The 14,961-nt window shown below is 37.8% G+C and overlaps 1 pseudogene; it reads left to right on the top strand.

Annotated features, from left to right (window-relative positions):
• Positions 1 to 10,028, top strand: part of LOC114636598 — a 16,324-nt pseudogene extending 6,296 nt beyond the window's left edge.
• Positions 10,029 to 14,961: the final 4,933 nt, after the last annotated feature.

Genomic DNA, 14,961 nt, shown 5'->3' with positions numbered 1-14,961 from the left:
TGGGATGAGTTTTGATCCAAGGGCCCTTGTTAGTAAACTGCCTTTTGTCATTGCATCAAGTCAGTCTCTCGTGTCTCCTTGGGTGCGCACTAATTGGGACTTGAGTTGGGGTCCTCTTCCTGGGTCCTTACAGAAACACTTCTTAGTGAAAAGACAGATACTACCTCAGAGTAAAAAGCTAGAAAACAATTTTCCAAGCAAATGATTCCAAAAAACAAGCTGTAGTAGCCATCCTCATACTGAATAAAATCGAATTTAAAAGAAACATTGCCAAAAAAGATAAGGAAGGACACTTCATTCTTGTCAAAGGAAAAATCTACTAAGATGAACTTTCTTTTTTTTTCTTTCTTTCTTTCTTTTTTTTTTCTTTGGTTTTTCGAGACAGGGTTTCTCTGTATAGCCCTGGCTGTCCTGGAACTCACTCTGTAGACCAGGCTGGCCTCAAACTTAGAAATCCGCCTGCCTCTGCCTCCCAAGTGCTGGGATTAAAGGCATGCGCCCTCACCGCCCGGCAAGATGAACTTTCAATTCTGAATATCTGTGCCCCAAATGCAATGGCAACGACATTCATAAAACAACTTTACTAAAACTCAAAGCACACATTGCACCTCACACAACAATAGTGGGAGACTTAAAACTCCCCAAGCTCATAAATGGACAGATAGTGAAAACAGAAACTAAACAGAGACATAGTGAAACTAAGAGAAGTTATGAACCAAATGGATTTAACAGATATCTATAGAACATTTCATCACAAAAGAATATACCTTCTTTTCAGCACCAGGCCTACACAGATATAAGAAGATTGAAATAATCCCATGTATCCTATCAGATCACCACACACTAAGGCTGGTCTTCAATAATAATAAAACCAACAGAAAGCTGACATACATGTGGAAACTGAAAAACTCTCTACTCTATAATAACTTGGTCAAGGAAGAAATAAAGGATGAAATTAAAGACTTTTTAGAGTTTAATGAAATTGAAGAAACATCATAACCAATCTTTGGGACACAAGGAAAGCAGTGCTAAGAGGAATACTCATAGCTCTAAGTGTCTACAAAAAGAACCTGGAGAGAGCATACCCTAGCAGCTTGACAGAACACCTGAAAGCTCTAGAACAAAGAGAAGCAAATACACCCAAGAGATGTTGACAACAAGAAATAATCAAACTCAGGATTGAAATCAACCAAGTACTAACAAAAAGAATCAACAAAACCAGCAGCTGGTTATTTGAGAAAATCAACAAGATAGATTAAACCCTAGTTAGACTAACTACAGGGCACAGAGACAGTATCCAAGTTAATAAAATTAGAACTGAATAGGAAGACATAAAAACAGAAACTGAGGAAATTCAAACAATCATTAGATCCTACTACAAAAGCCTATACTCAACAAAATTGGAAAATCTGGATGAAATGGACAATTTTCTAGACAGATATCAGGTATCAAAGTTAAATCAAGATCAGATAAACCACCTAATCCTATATCCCCTAAAGAAATAGAATCAATTATTAAAATATCCCCATAAAAAAAAGATTTTAAAAAAGCCCATGACCAGATGGATTTAGTGAAGAATTTTATCACACCTTCCAAGAAGACCTAATACCAATTCTCTTCAAATTATTCCACAAAGTAGAAGGAACACTACACAATACATTCTATGAAACCACAATTATGTTCATACTTAAACCACACAAAGATCCAACAAAGAAAGAGTACTTCAGTCCAATCTCCCTTATTAATATCGATGCAGAAATACTCAATAAAATTCTCACACACCATATCCAAGAACACATCAAAAGAATCATCCAACATGATCAAGTAGACTTTATCCATGGAATTCAGGGATGGTTCAAAATATGGAAAGCAGTCAACAAAATCCTCTATATAAGCAATATCAAAGAAAAAAAACAAAAGATCATCTCAGTAGATGCTGAGAAAGCCTTTGACAAAAGTCAACACCCCTTTAGGATCAAAGTCTTGGAAAGATTAGGAATTAAAGGTCCATACCTAAACATAGTAAAACCAATATACTGCAAACCAGTGGCCAACATCAAGCTAAATGGAGAAAAACTTAAAGCAATCCCACTAAAGTCAGGGACTAGACAATGCTACCCACTCTCTTCCTACCTATTCAGTATAGTACTGTATACTCTAACCAGAGCAATTAGACAACAAAAGGAGGTCAAATGGATACAAATTTTAAAGGAAGAAGTCAAAATATTACTATATGCAGATGATAAGATAGTATAGTTAAATGACCACAAAACTTCAACCAGAGAACTCCTAAACCTGATTAAAAAAAATAAAACCTTCGGAAAAGTGGCTGGATAAAAACATTAACTTGAACAAATCAATAGCCTTCCTTTACTCAAAGGAAAAACAGGCTGAGAAAGAAATTAGGGACATGACAACCTTCACAAATAATATAAAATACCTTGTTGTGCCTTTAACCAAGCAAATAAAAGATCTGTATGACAAGAATTTCAAGTCTCTGAAGAAAGAAATTGAAGAATTCAAAAGATGGAAAGATCTCCTATGCTCATGTATTGGCAGGAACAATATAGTAAAAATGGCCATCTTGTGGAAAGCAATCTGCAGATTCAATCCTATCCCCATCAAAATTGCAACTGAATTCTTCATAGAGATAGAAAGAGCAATCTGCAAATTCACTTGGAATATCAAAAGACCCAGGATAGCAAAAACTTCTCAACAATAAAAGATCTTCAGGGACAATCACTGTCCCTGACCTCAAGCTGTAGTACAGAGCAATAGTGATAAAAACTGTATGATATTCGTACAAATAGGTAAGATCAATGGAATAGAATTTAAGACCCAGAAATGACCCTCATATCTATGGTGACTTGATCTTTGACAAAGGTGCTAAAACCATCCAGTGGAAAAAAGATAGCACTTTCAACAAATGATGCTGGTTCAACTAGAGGTCAACATGTAGAAGAATGAAAATTGACCCATTCTTATCTCCTTTTACAAATCTCAAATCCAAGTGGATCAAGGACCTCCACATAAACCAGATACACTGAAACTAATAGAAGAGAATGTGGGGAAGAGCCTTGATTACATGGACACAGCAGAAAAGATCCAGAAGAGAAAACCAATGGCTTATGCTCTAAGATAGAGAATTGACAAATGAGACCTCATAAAATTACAAAGCTTCTGTAAGGCAAGGATATTGCCAATAGGACAAAATGGCAACCAACAGATTGGGAAAAGATCTTTACCAATCCTACATCTCATAGAGGGCTGATATCTAATATATGAAAAGAACTCAAGAAGTTAGACTCCAGACAATCATATAACCCTATTAAAAATGGGGTACATAGCTCAACAAAGAATTCTCAACTGCGGAAACTCAAATGGTGGAAATGCACCTAAAAAATGTTCAACATTGTTAGTCATCAGAGAACTGCAAATCAAAACAACCCTGAGATTTCACCTCACACCAGTCAGAATAGCTAAGATAAAAAACTCAAGTGATAGCAGATGCTGGCAAGGTTGTGGAGAAAGAGGAACACTCCTCCACTGTTGGTAGTATTGTAAGCTGATAGAACCACTCTAGAAATCAGTCTGGTAGTTCCTCAGAAAACTGCACATAGTAATACCTGAGGATCCAGCTTTACCACTCCTGGGCATATACCCAAAAGATGCTCCAACATATAACAAGGGCACATGCTTCCCTATGTTCATAGCACACTTAGTAATAATAACCAGAAGCTGGAGAGATCCCAGATGTCCTTCGATAGAAGAATGGATACAGAAAATATGGTACATTTACACAATGGAACAGTATTCAGCTATTAAAAAAAGTGAATTCATGAAATTCGTAGTCAAATAGATGGAACTAGAAAATATCATCCTCAGTGTGGTAACCCAATCAAAAAAGAACACACATGGTATGCACTCAATGATAAGTGGATATTAGCCCAAAAGCTCCCAGTACTACATGAAGCTCAAGAAGAATGAAGTCCAAAGTGTGGGTGCTTTGGTCCTTCGTGGAAGGAGTAACAAAATATTCAGGGAAGCAAGTAGTAAGACAAAGTGTGGAGCAAAGACTAGAGGAGGGGCAGTCTGGAGACTGCCAGACCCAGGATTCTTGCCCATGTGCAGTCACCATATGCAAGCATGGTTGAGGATGTCAGGAAGTGCATGCTCACTGAAGCCTGATATGTCTGTCTCCTGAGAGCCTCTGCCAGAGGCGGATGCTCACAGCTAATCATTGAACTGATCATGGTGTCCCCAATCCAAGAGGTAGAGAGAAGACTGAAAGAGCTGAAGGGCTTGCAGCCCCATTTGAAGAGCGACAATACCAATCAACCAGAGGTCCCAGGGTCTAAATCGCTAGCCTGGGAACATTCTTGGAGGGACCCATGGGACCAGCTGTATGTGTAGTGGAGGATGGCCTTTTCAGACATTGGTAGAAGAGGAAGTGCTTGGTCCCATGAAGGCTGGATGCCCCAGTGTGGGGTAATTCGAGGTTGAGGAGGGAGAAGTTGGTGGATGGGTAGGGCCACATCCTCATAGAAGTATCAGGAAGGGGGATGGAATAAGGGGTGTCTGGGGGAATGGAAAAAGGGGATAACATCTAAAAATGTAAATAAGTAAAATATCCAATAATATAAAACAAAACAAAAAATAAATTAGGAGCAAAGAGTTTTATCATAAAGCCTTATGTGATGACTTGATTAGAATAATTTCCTAAGGAATTGGTACGTTTGCTGTGATTAATAGCTTGTCATTTAAAGTAACTTTAAAAAAACATAAATGATAAAGACATCATATTTTCTTAAGCTTATGTTTATTTAATATATGCAAACTGTATGTTCATGAATGACCCACTACCACTCTTTGTTTTGACTACTTCCAGACATTCAGACTGCCCACTCATTCTCACATACATGGCTTCATTTTTTAAAATTATTTTTTCCAAATGTGTTCACACACACACACACACACACACACATGTTACTCTTTATTTGGTAAGCATTTTTAATCACCCATGAGGCATATTGTATTTTACTAGATGGAATAACTTTAATATATCTGTCTTCCCTGGAAGCCATTAAAAATTAGAGGACATTCTCAATTTTGTATTGCCTTATTTGATATACGTATATAATCATCTAATGATGTATCTCATTTAGGTGGCTTCCTTGCTAAAGACCAGGGTATTTACTAACCCTGTTGGAGAACTGGTGAACATGGATCACAGGGAAAATCAGTGTGCAGAGTATGACATTTTCAACATTTGGAATTTTCCACAAGGCCTTGGAATAAAAGTGAAAATAGGAAGCTATTTTCCTTGTTTCCCACAGAGTCAACAACTTCATATAGCTGAAGACTTGGAGTGGGCCACAGGAGGAACATCAGTGGGTATACCACAGTTTTCATTGTTTGAAGTATATCTAAATTTTATAATATGAGGCACCAAAGCTGTAGCTGTGTGGTTAAGACCAATTGCTGCTTTTGCAAAAGGTCCTTCCTCAGTTACCAGCATCAAAATTTGATAACTCACAACTTCATGTAAATCTAGAACATAAGCATCAAAGGCCTTTGATTCCTTGTTCAAATGCACCCACGTGCCTACTCACCGCAGTATACAGGAACACATTTATAAAATTTAAAGATATTTACATATATTAATTTTATTACTATATATACAAGTTTTTTTCAGAATTACTAATAAAATGATTTATTTTTTCCATTTTATTAATTATTTTATTTATTTACATTTCAATTGCTGTGCCCCTTCCTGGTCCCCATTCCATGAGCATCCTACTTTATCTGCCTCCCCTTCATCTCTAAGATTGTGCTTCCCCACCATCTACTTTACTCCCTCCTCACCTCTCTAGCATCAACCTTCGCTGGGGCATCAGGCCCCCACAGGACCAAGTGCATCTTCTCCCATCGAGGTCAGATATGTCAGTCCTCTGCTACATATGTAGTGGGGGCCATGGACCAGCCCATATATGTTCCTTTGTTGGTGGTTCAGTCTCTGGGAGCTCTGAGAGGCCCAATTAGTTGATACTGTTGTTCTTCCTATGTGGTTGCAATCCCTTTCAGCTCCTTCAGTCCTTACCCTAACTCTTCCATAGGGGTCCCGTGTCTCAGTCCAATGGTTGGCTGTAAGTATCTGTATCTGTCTTAGTCAGCGACTGGGTACAGCCTCTCAGAGGACATCCATGCCAGGCTCCTGACTGCAAGCACAACATGGCATCAGCAGTAGTGTCAGTGTTTGGTATCTGTGGATGGGATGGATCCCAATGTGAGGTGGTTTCTGGATGGCCTTTGCTTCTCTGCTCCAGTTTTTGTCCCTGTTTTTCCTTAAGACAGGAAGAATCCTGGGTCAAAAATTTCGAGATTGGTGGGTGGCCCCATCCCTCAACTAGGAGTGGGGCATATCTATCTACTGGAGGTAGTCTCTCAGGCTCCATCTCCCCACTGTTGGGTATTTTCACTAATGTCATCCTCATTGAATCCTGGGAGCCTTTTACAACCCTGGTGCCCGGGACTTCCTAGAGGTTCCCTCCACCTCCACACCCCACTGCTACATATTTCCATTCATTCTCCTGGCTCTCTGGGCTCTTTCCTGTTTCCCCTCATATTTGATCCTGCTCCCATTTTATCTCCTCCTACCCTATCCCACCCAGGTTCCTCTCTCCCTCTTCCTTCCATGATTATTTTGTTCCCTTTTGTAAGTGGGATTGAAGCATCCACACTTGGGCCTTCCTTCTTGTTATGCTTCATATGCTCTGTGAGTTGAATGATGCGTATTCTGAACTTTTGGATAAAATCTACTTAACAATTCCATATATGTCATTTTAGTTCTGGGTTGCCTTACTTGGGATGATATTTTCTAGTTCCATCTATTTCTTGCAAAATTTATGATATCGTTATTTTTAATAGCTGAGTAGAATTTTCTTGCAAATGGTCCATCCTCAGTTACCAGAATGAAAATTTGCTAACTCACAACTTCCTATGAATCTGGGTCACAAGGATTTAAGGTATCTGGATTTCATGCTCCAACCTACCTACAAGTCTATTCACCCCACAATACAGAAACACATTTATGAAATTTAAAATATGTGTATATTTATAATAAAAATCTTATAACTACACATAAACCATAAAATTCTGTGATACTCTTTGAACATCATTATAGACTAATAAAGTATAACAAATAATCATTATTTCCACATTCCTGGCTTTTTTTAAACTTAGAAACTCTTTAATTCTATGAGAGTCTTATGACATGGTTTATTCATATTCATCAAAGAACTTTTTCTTGATCTACCCTACCTTTTCTCCCCACACACTCAGTATCCTTGTTATTTTATCTATAAATCATTTGAGAGAAATTGATGCCACATAAATGTTCTGTTTCCATTTAATCACTTTAGAAAGGAAAAATTTAAAATCTGTACAACTCAATTGTTACACATTTAATATTACATGATGTAGTAAATATTGTGTTACATTCAGGGCATTGGAGGCTTACACAAAATAATAAAGTGACTGAAATTTATAATTTATATGTGATTTATCAGAGGAATAAAGTTAGTAATATCTGTTAAATGTATAAATATATATATCAAAAATTATGTAACGAAATATAAATAAAAAATTTTGTTACAAATGTATGTAATATATACATATGCATATATATATATACACACTTGATGAATACATAAATTATCATATATATCCTCAGGTTCCCACCTCCATGTGTAGTGTGATATGCGCTGCTGGATTCAGGAAAATTTATCAGAAACAAACAGTGGATTGCTGCTTTGATTGTGCCCATTGTCCAGAAAATGAAGTTTCCAATGAGACAGGTACATGCTTCCATGCAGAAATTAATTACTGAATTTGAGTATCTTCTCTTTCCAAAGTAGAAATGTAAAATGGCCTAGATGGAAATGAAAGACATAAAATCTGTGTGGTTCACAATTTAATCTTTTGAATGATATCAACATTTTGGGACCCTGCCAATAACCTGCAATATCTTCTACAAACTCATTTTTTTTTCACAATATGATGGTTGGTGATCTTATATTTTGCAGAAAAATTTTAGGGGGAGAAACATTTGTAACCATTTTATTTTTATATTATTCCCCTCACATTGGCACTTCAAATCTGTTTGAGACTAAGTGCTTCCATTCCCACTGAGTCCAGATAAGGACGCCCAGATAGAAATACATATCCCACATACAGGCATCAGTTTTTGGGATAGCCCCCTGATCCAGCTGTTCAGGGCCCACATGAAGACCAAGCTGAGTATCTACTACATACGTGCAGGGAGGCCTAGGTCCAGCCCGTGTATGTTCTTTGCTTGGAGGTTCTGTCTCCAAGAGCCCAAAGGATCCAGGTTAGTTGACTCTATTGACCTTCCTGTGGAGATCCTATCCCTTTAGGGGCTGAAATCCTTGCTCTTGTTCTTCCATAATAGTCCCAAAGCACCATCCAAAGTTTGACTATTGGTGTCTACATCTGTTTCAGTAAGCTGCTGTGTAGAGCCTCTAAGATGATAGCCATGCTAGACACCTGCCTGCAAGTATAGCAGAGTATCATTAATAGTCTCAGGGAATGGTGTTTGCCAATGGGATACATCTCAAGATGGGCCTGTTATTGAGTGACCTTTCCATCAGTCTCTGCTCCATCCCAAATCCCTGAATTTCTTCTAGACAAGTCTAATTGGGCCCTGCATCCATGTTGTTGTCTTCACTTCTTTAAATTATCTCTGACCAAGTTATATAGAGAAATCAACACTTTTCTCATATGTTTCTTTTGACTAGGTGTTTTGTTAAAGCAATAGAAACTAAGACATTAGCAAAATGGTCACATAAGTTTGCTCTCCCACCAGCTGTGTGTTTTTAATTAATAAGTAATTTTTCTCTTCCATTCCCTAAGATGGTATGTTGTTTCATCACCAAGCATAGGATAATACAGAGCAGCCTTAAGTTACTGGTCCCTACAGCAATAAGGAATTAAATAAATGCTCAACACCAAAATCTTTTTTGAGGTATTCTCTGAGTAATCCAAGTACTCAATTATTAAGTACATAATTATGACATCTTCTGAAGGTTTGTTTTTCACCAGCAGATATGGAGCAATGTGTAAGGTGTCCAGATGATAAGTATGCCAACTTACAGCAAACCTACTGCCTGCAAAGAGCTATATCATTTCTGGCTTATGAAGATCCATTGGGGATGGTTCTAGGCTGCATGGCCCTGTGCTTCTCTGCAATCACGGTTCTAGTACTCTTCACTTTTGTGAAGTACAAGGATACTCCCATTGTGAAGGCCAATAACTGCATTCTCAGTTACATCCTCCTCATTTTTCTCATCTTGTGCTTTCTCTGCTCGTTGCTCTTCATTGGGTATCCCAATCAGGTCACCTGCCTCCTGCAGCAGACCACATTTGGAATATTTTTCACGGGGGCTGTTTCTACAGTGTTGGCCATAACTATAACTGTGGTCATGGCTTTCAAGCTCACTATTCCAGGAAATAGGATGAGAGGGATGCTGGCAGCTGGGGCACCTAAGTTGGTCATCCCAATTTGTACCCTAATCCAACTTGTTCTCTGTGGAATCTGGCTCATAACATCTCCTCCCTTTGTTGACAGAGATATACAATCAGAACATGGGGAGACCATCATTATTTGCAACAAAGGCTCTGTCATCGCTTTCCACTTTGTCCTGGGATAGTTAGGCTCCTTGGCTCTGGGGAGCTTCACTGTGGCTTTTCTTGCTAGAAATCTTCCTGACAGATTCAATGAAGACAAGTTCCTAACATTCAGCATGCTGATGTTCTGCAGTGTCTGGATCACCTTCCTCCCTGTCTACCACAGCACAAGAGGGAAGACCATGGTAGTTGTGGAGGTCTTCTCCATCTTGGCTTCTAGTGCAGGGTTGCTAGGGTGTATATTTGTCCCAAAATGTTATGTTATTTTAATTAGACCAGATTCAAATTTTCTTCAGAAGTACAAAGCTAAGTTTCATTATTGAAACTTTAATAGTTTTAAGTGTTAGATGAGACTCAACCTCTTTCTATTTTGTCATAACAAAAGTACTACTGAATCATACAAGAAAATTTAAGTAATATCCTAAGATCTTGCTGACACAGCAGGTTAACACTGCCTAATGAAATACCAATGATTAAGGCTTGGTGGAAAATGGGTTCATTCATGAGAACAGAAGTCTAAACTTTGAGAATAGGGACTCTCAATTGAAGAATGGCTCCCATCATTTTGAAATGTCTATGTGTGTAAGCCATATTCTTAATTATTGATTAATATAAGGTGACCCTACTGTTTGTGAACAGTTCCACCTCTATGCAAGTTCTTGTAGGCTCCGTAAGAAATAGAATTGTAGACAAATTAGATATGATGGCAACAATAAGCATTATGCTATGGAGCCTAATTGGGCCCTGCATCCATGTTCTTGTCTTGGCTTCTTTCAATTAACTGTGACCAAGGTACATAGGGAAATCAACGCTTTTCTCATATGTTCCTTTTGTCCATGGTGTTTTGTTACAGCAACAGAAACTAAGACATTAGCAAAATGGTAAATTGCCTCATTAGGAATTTGGAATATCATAAATTACTGATACAACAAAAAGAACCAATTTGAAAAGGAGAGACAAGGGTGAATGTAGTAGAGTGTGGAGCATGGTGATAGCACTACTTATTGTTGATGGCCATCACAAGGAGCAGGATTTTTGAGTAGCTTTACAATGAATTATGAAAATGTTAAGAATATCAGGTAACATATTAAGAAGAGTACAGTATATGAAAAGGACCATGGGGTTCAGATTGTGTCTGCAATATAAGGCTCTTGTACTTTATACGGAGAACACACCATTTTATTATGAAATGAATGCATTTCATTTAGTGAGAAATATCAATAGTGAGAATAATTTATACACAATACCTTTATCATAAGAAACTCAGTGAAGTATGTGAACACGTAATTCACTCTAGATGAATGGTCTCATTATAAATTTTATAAGAGTAGGAGTAACTAAATTTTATTTGAGTCTAATATTACACAGACAAACACAGACACACACAAAGGCACACATTATTATTTTTGAACAACTGTTGTTGATCTCAGTGTCATTTTTCACTCAAAGTATTGTTTGTTGTTTTATTTTTAACTGCCATTTTGTAAATTTTTTACATTATAGTTTGTTTTCTTTACATTTCCTTTCTCTAAAATATTCTTTGTACCCCTTCCTGCAATCCTAAAATGTACATGGCCTCTTATTTAATTAATTGCATGTGTTTATATTCTGATTGCTTATCATTTGGTAATACATGGCTAATCTTTTTTCCCTTCCTTGGCTATGTCAACCACTTACATTCCCTGATTTACATTTTCCTGCAAATGCTTATGCAGGCTAAAAGTTTGGAAACTTTCTTCCATCAAGTTTGGTATGCTCACCGTTGTGTTCCTTCTTGAGATCATATGGTGGGGTAGTATTGGTGCGACTTCATGGTCTACCTATGCTCTTTCTAGAAGATTTATGTTCACAGGCAAGATTCTCACTTTTTGATTCTCAAGGTCTTTCACACTATCTTCTTCACTTTTCCTTGAGCATTGGATGAGGGAAAATATTATAATAGGGTACATTGCTTGTTTTTAAGTGTACATGTAGAATTGAAGGAATCTATATGGTGTGAGTCACACTCAGTCTTTATTCCCTTCACTTTTTCCTATGGTAGCATGTTGTGTACTTTCTAGCAACTTGAATCCAAGGCATTAGAGGTAAGGCTTCCAGTTGGGAACCAGTATACATCTGATGAGTTAAGTCAGGATTGTCTTCAGGACTATCACCTTACCACCAGTTTGTATAGAGCAACAATATCACTCAAGACTTAGAGATCTATGTGTGAAAACATGTCAATCAATATAAGGGGCCAAGGTATTGGGTAACTTCAAGAAAACAGTATCATCAAAACACAAAAGAACTGATGATTTCATGAATGCACAGAGAATTTCTCATCATTCATAAGACATGCACATGTTTAATTCACATAGTACATCACTATTAAGTATGAGGCATGGACAACTGCAAATATATTATAAATTAAGAATAGGTGGTGGTGTCTTTCAAAGAACATTTTTCTGTTATGTTGAACTTCAATATGATTACCATTCATGTTCTCTATATTGGTGTTATATCACCTGACAAAGAAATTGTCGATACAAAACAAAAATATCCACATAAATGCATGATTAAGAAAGTAAAAGTAATTCAGTCATGATAGAATACTGTTTTGTGCAGGTAGTCAGGTGGCCTTAGCTGATATTTATAACTACCTTCCTCTAGTACTCATTTTGTAGTTCCTTCATCCTCTTCTCCTAGCCCCTCAGCAAGTTGTAAACCTTTCTCTAGAAGAGTGACCCATACTTTTATTTCTGATGTATCTGTGCCCGTTGTCACCCTGTCTGGATTAGGCTGTTGCATTTAACTGTAACAATTAATGAAAACCTTTGTAGAACCAATAAATACCCTAAAGGATCTCCTGTACTCCAACATAAATTGTGTAAAATATTTTGTGAGGCCACTGTCATACTTCCCTGACTTTGAAGTAAGTTTGTTGGTCTGATGCAATAGTGTGTTGAATATCATGATAGTGAGTAAAGGACTCTCCAACTGCATGTAAGCCATTCTGTAATATTGTGGTTTTGGGAGAAACATTTATATGAAGGAAATATAACTCCACAGACAGAAATATATCTGCTCCAGTAAGGATGAAGCATTATCCTTTTAGAGAGGCAGGAGTCCAATGTAGTCAACCTGCAACCAAGTCATTGGCAGGTAACCCTGGGAAATGATGACATGTGAGTGGCTCAGTCTTGGTCTCTCCTGTTGATAGATCTGTGCCGCTAGCCTTCCAGCCTGGAGAGGGTAGTGGCAGGGCCACAGAGTAGGACTCTGGAGATGGCTTTAAAGTCTGAGAGTCTCAGAGCTTTCTGGCTCTCTGACCTGTACTGAAATGCTGATGATAACTTCTAAAAAGTCTTAAAAACTTCTTCTGAGGGTAAAAGATTGCAGGCTTAGGTGATTAACACCTGTAGCCTAACAGCAGAGGATTAGGCAAAGTGGCCTTTGTTCTATTTCAGCCAGAACTGCTGGGCCCTGACTTATGCCTGCTAGTCTGAGGTCGCAGGAAGAAAAAGCATTTAGAGAAGTTATTATAGAGTTTATTACTAAGTGTAAAACGTTTCCTATGAAAGCTTTCTAAGGGGAAAAGTAGAAAGGTCCTAAGTGGGGAAAAGGAAAAGATTCTAACAAAGGAAAAATTCTAAGTGAAAAAATTCTAAGCAGAGGAAAAGGAAAGGAAGGGACTAACGGCTCCTAACGAACCTCTAGATCTCTGACTACTCTACTCTACTACTTTGTCTTTGTCCTCAGTACTTATACATCTTTCAGAGTACATGATCACATGTTACAAAGTTCATCACAAGTTCACATTAAAATTCAAATCATAAATTAAAATATAAGTTTACAACAGAGAATGTTTACATGCATATCATTTAGGAGTAATTATCTGGCTAAACACTCATCATCTGTCTAGCTCCACAGTTTCACTGAAGGTTTAAAACTATAACTAAGAAATTAGTGAAGTTTTGTATAGATAAACCCAGGCAATATTTTCTCTTCTGTCCTAGCACCTATAATAAATCGTGAGTTCCCTTTTAGTGATCTTTGGTTAATTGTTTTACAACCTCATTGGAATGTTCTCTGAGCAGGAGAAAGTCTGGTTACTATCTAAGGGGTCTTAACTGATGATACTCAGGGACTGGCAGAGCTCTCATTTCATTTTTGACTATCAGAAAAGGACATAATAGCACTCCCACTATCTAAGAGCTTCATAATCACAGATATAATTTTAAGAATTCTTATGGGATCATCGTTAAGACTTAAGAAGTCATCTACTTGTCTATATAGCATCACTATGAGACAGTAAGTACATCTTCATAGATTTGCAGAGATCTATCTGCTCCAAAGAGGTGATCTATTGCTTAGAGATTGTTATCTATGTTTAATAATAGCTGTAAAAGCATATTAATAGCAGTAATCTTTCCTAAAATGAATTCTCTTAGTGCCTTGCCTAATAAGAAAGAATCTGTAGCAAATTATATAATAATCTGAAGCACAGCATCTCAGGAAGATCACCTGCTAGTATTCAGCTTGTCCTGTTATGGATCCTGACATGATATATTTATAAGAGGACATCAGGTAGAGATTCCAGATTAAGTGAGGGGTGGAAAACCAGATGTCTTAGGTTCTGTAGGGCAAGACCTGGCACCGTACTCACATGAAAATCAGGTGATAGTAGACTCTTTTTATCCTTGATTTTCCAGCACCAGGCTGGAGATGCACAAGGTTTCTTGTCCCACACATTGACTCTCTGATTCACTGTCACTTTCAGTAATGAGATTCTTTCTAGGGATCTTCACAAGAAGAAAGCACTGGAAGAAACTCTTCTTCAGTATGCTATGAGATCGCCAAGAGTAAAAGACCAGCATTAACTAACCTTCTTAATCTTGTAGATGCTAGACACACTCAAGCAGATGCATGTTAACCCTGAGGCAGGCTCTATCCACTCCTCCTACTAGTAAGGTTCCTCCCAACATTGCTGTCCCAGATGTTCACCTTTCTCTTACCCACATTCACAATAAGGAGGGTTTTCTCAATTGTATATGTCATCTGCTGGGCCTAATCTGCATTGTTATCCTAGATGTGAGGTGACAAATCTATTTCTAACTGATAATCAGTGATCCTGTGGCTGGTTCCTGAACTCACAGGAGCCTAGTATGAATGTGTGGCAGCTTAAGACAATTAGAATGTCTACCTCATGTGCCTGTGACTATAAGTTTCCAAATTTTCACTCATTGATTGAGAGTGATCCAGCACACTTGGTTGGAA

This window comes from Grammomys surdaster, unplaced genomic scaffold (genome assembly GCF_004785775.1).
Source record: "Grammomys surdaster isolate TR1022 unplaced genomic scaffold, NIH_TR_1.0 124565, whole genome shotgun sequence".
NCBI classification, from domain to species: domain Eukaryota; kingdom Metazoa; phylum Chordata; class Mammalia; order Rodentia; family Muridae; genus Grammomys; species Grammomys surdaster.
Note: the sequence above shows the minus strand (reverse complement) of the source record. Positions and strands in the feature narration are given on the sequence as shown.